General features: G+C 23.5%; 1 long non-coding RNA gene across 2 annotated transcripts; it reads right to left on the bottom strand.

Annotated features, from left to right (window-relative positions):
* Positions 1–1,628: 1,628 nt before the first annotated feature.
* LOC146722127 (uncharacterized) lies at positions 1,629–3,049 on the bottom strand. 2 transcript variants are annotated; one of them, XR_014925330.1, is made up of 4 exons: positions 2,604–3,049; positions 2,455–2,514; positions 1,787–1,835; positions 1,629–1,702 (listed from the first exon to the last, which is right to left on the bottom strand). It is a non-coding gene; the product is annotated as an uncharacterized LOC146722127 (long non-coding RNA). The 2 variants fall into 2 exon arrangements; XR_014925329.1 differs by having other exon boundaries at positions 1,629–1,835.
* Between the last annotated feature and the right edge of the window lie 941 nt (positions 3,050–3,990).

The following is a 3,990-nucleotide window of genomic DNA, read 5'->3' as shown; positions in this document are numbered from 1 at the left end:
ATGCTGTTTGAGACATGTATGCTAATTTATACTATATAGTTCCATGAGTCTAGTTATGTATATATATCTATGATAATACACTTATACATGTCTATATATCGCATACAATTTGTATAAAATATTGCCGTACACACACGCACTCTCTCTCTCTCTCTCTCTCTCTCTCTCTCTCTCTCTCTCTCTCTCTCTCTTTCCTTCTTCCTTTCTCTTTCTCTCTCACACACATTGCTATTTCGTGACAATATTACAAAATACATAAATATATACAGACACATACAGGCATACATATATATACATATACATATATTAGGCTATGGTCGGACAAGACGCAATAAATGCTTCGAAATATTATGTTTATTCTTGTGAAATAAAGGACAAAGATAAAATAATCCTAAAAAATAAAAAAAAAAATAAAAAACAATTAGAAAATAAATAATAAAAATAAATTAGAAAAAAAAAATTAGAAAATAAAAAATAAATTAGAAAATAAAAAAATTAGAAAATAATAATACAATTTTTTACAAAAAAAAACTCCCGACTGCTGCCAACTAAGTTTTAATGTTTAAATTAAAAAATAATGTTTAAATTAGAAAATAAATAAAAAAAAATAATAAAAAAATTAGAAAATAAAAAATAAAAAATAAAAAACAATTAGAAATAAATAAAAAATAAAAAACAAAACAAAAATTAAAAATAATAAAAGAACAAAAAAATTATAAGTATAAAAAATAAGCTTGTAAAAGTTGGAAATAATCACACATAAATAAAGTCTGTTGTTTATTATATAATTTTTCTTATTTAAATTTATTGTTATCATACATATTTAGCGCTATATAATTTACAAAAATTTCAGATTTTTGAATTCAAAAAATTTTTTTAATTATAATTATTATTATTAATTCTACAATTTACAAGAGCAGTCGGGAGACGCCGCGCGTCTAAAAACTGTAACGTCCGTTGAGTATCGATATTTGTGTTTGTGTCTATTTATTACATAAAACGTGCGCGTGCGTATATGTCTCAAATTTAGCGCGGCGTCTCCCGACTGCTCTTGTAAATTGTAGAATTAATAATAATAATTATAATTAAAAAAATTTTTTGAATTCAAAAATCTGAAATTTTTGTAAATTATATAGCGCTAAATATGTATGATAACAATAAATTTAAATAAGAAAAATTATATAATAAACAACAGACTTTATTTATGTGTGATTATTTCCAACTTTTACAAGCTTATTTTTTATACTTATAATTTTTTTGTTCTTTTATTATTTTTAATTTTTGTTTTGTTTGTTATTTTTTATTTATTTCTAATTGTTTTTTATTTTTTATTTTTTATTTTCTAATTTTTTTTTTTTTTTTTTTTATTTATTTTTTAATTTAAACATTATTTTTTATTTTAATCTTTAAAATTTATTTGTTAGTTGTTGGTATTTTTTTTTTTGTAAAAAATTGTATTATTATTTTCTAATTTTTTTATTTTCTAATTTATTTTTTATTTTCTAATTTTTTTTTTCTAATTTATTTTTATTATTTATTTTCTAATTGTTTTTTATTTTTTTTTTTATTTTTTTTTTAATTGTTTTTTATTTTTAATTTTTTATTTTCTAATTTTTTTATTATTTTTTTTTTTTATTTATTTTCTAATTTATTGCTGTTCTTATGCTGTTTCTTCATTCTTTTGTCTCTCTGCTTCTTCATCCTACACATGTAAAAGTTTTTATTATGTAATATATATATTACAATGTATATAATATAATAATAATAATAATAAAGACACACATACACTCACCATGTGACTGCAATGTTCTATATTCTTTCCAAATATTTTTCTGCTACAATTTTTTAAATTAATATAATATAATATAAATAGAGAGATAAATAAAAAAAAATAGCTAGATAGATAGATTGATAGATAGAGAGAGACAGATGACAAAGACAGATGACAACAATATCTTATATCAAATACGTAAACTTGTACGCAGTTATAATTATGGCTTTGACAAATATATTAACTTTCTTATGGCTATATAAGTTTATACATTATGTAATCACAAGTAAGTTTATATATTTGTATAGCCTTAATTATTATTACATATGTGAATAATCTTTTGTAGTAGATAATTGGCTATGTAAGTTAATATATTTGTCTGCATTGCCATAATTATTGGTGCGCTAATATCTTTGTATAACTATAAATATATTTGTATACATATTTTTAATTAATTATATAATTATTATATAATATACAAATAAGAGAAAAAATAACTATATACATTTATACAATTATATATGTGGATATTTATAGCAATGTGGCTACGTAGCAAATTTAATAGCAAATAAGTGGCTACGCAGACAAATATAGATTCATATAGCCATGTTATGACTACAACAGATTAATTATATTATTAATTATATTATATATTTTTATTAATTATTAATAACAAGATTTACTTGTTTTCTATTATTAATAATGTTTTCTTCTTCAGATATCTTCAAGCGAGTATCTTCTTCCTACATATAAATAAAGAAACAATAAATAAATAATAATAACAATATTCTAAATAAAGAAAAAAACAATAAATATAAAAGAAGAAACTTACTCCTTTATTTATATCTTCTTGAGATATATCCATAATAATACACTTCACTTAATATTGTTGTTGACAATAACACGCAACAGGTGACAGCTAACCTTTCCTATCAGTCCCGTCATTATTACTTCGAGATGTATATACCAATGTCACCAACATTCCCTATCCGGATACTACAACGAATCTCATTGGTGAATCATTTTTCCTCTTAGGTTCACACAGCAGCCAATGAGAGACCGTATTGACGAAATAATACTCATTTTTCACTTTTTATTAATAGAATAAATAACGATAATAATACGCTTTAAACCTTCCTTGATTAATAAGAAACTTATGTTCCAAAGTTGATATAAAACTATGCAGTAGTTATCGAGAATTAAGGTCACGACCGATCCGGGCTCGATGAAACGCATACTTCCTCTCTTTTCGCCAACCTACGGTTGGCAGCAGTCGGGAGAAAAAATCATAAAAATGAAAAAGTCAGGCCATGTTCAAAAGAAGGTACTCAAAAATTTAAACGATCTAATAATAAATTATCACGAAAAGTAACTGATATGTTATTCAAGGTGCCAGTTCAAAGTGAACATACGTAAAGTGTATATTATCTAAATTTAGTAATAATATATTACCATGAAAAGTAACTGTGATATTTTATTCAAGGTGCAAGTTCACATTGAATATACATACATATAAGTAAAACTGATTACAATTTGATTCTAGAAAATAAGTGCGATATGTTATTCTTAGTGCACAAAATATAATAGTCGTTTATAGAGATTTGATTTGAAATTCATACTAGCCCGTACAATGAAAAATAATTGCTCGTAATTCCAGAGTACCAATTTGTTAATGACTCAGAAAAATAACATGGCGGCCTGCTCTCAAAAAACTATGATGTTTCTTGATGTCCATTTAGAAATAATGTCGAAGCTCTTACAGAATAACTACTACAACATTTGAAATACGAAAAGTATTACATTAGAAGAAGATTAGATTAAAATAAGGATTCAACGTATTTTTAAAAGCTCTACACACACAACGAAGTGAATATACAAAACTATATACAAATACCTTTTCCTTCTGTGTTTCTGAAGAAAATTGTAAGTCAAATGAAACCTTGCACTTTGAGAACCATGTCACTTACTTTTCAGAGTCAAATTGATAAATTTTTTTTGTATATTTTAATGATATTTATTTCTCACTTGTATCTTGAATAATTAATATGTAATTTTTTATTGTATATTACGACAAATAATCAGTAAACTTTTTAAGCGTATAGCTTTATTGTAGTTGACCTGAGAACTGTACATTTATAAATTTTACTTAATATACACCCGTTTCGAGCAACAAGGCAAAGTTTTCTGATCAATAACTTACTCCCTGAAAATACGGTATA

Source organism: Nylanderia fulva, unplaced genomic scaffold (genome assembly GCF_048542155.1).
Source record: "Nylanderia fulva isolate GAGA-0341 unplaced genomic scaffold, ASM4854215v1 Scaffold366, whole genome shotgun sequence".
Lineage (NCBI taxonomy): Eukaryota > Metazoa > Arthropoda > Insecta > Hymenoptera > Formicidae > Nylanderia > Nylanderia fulva.
The sequence above is the reverse complement of the archived record's forward strand: the minus strand, read 5'-3'. Positions and strand labels throughout refer to the sequence as shown.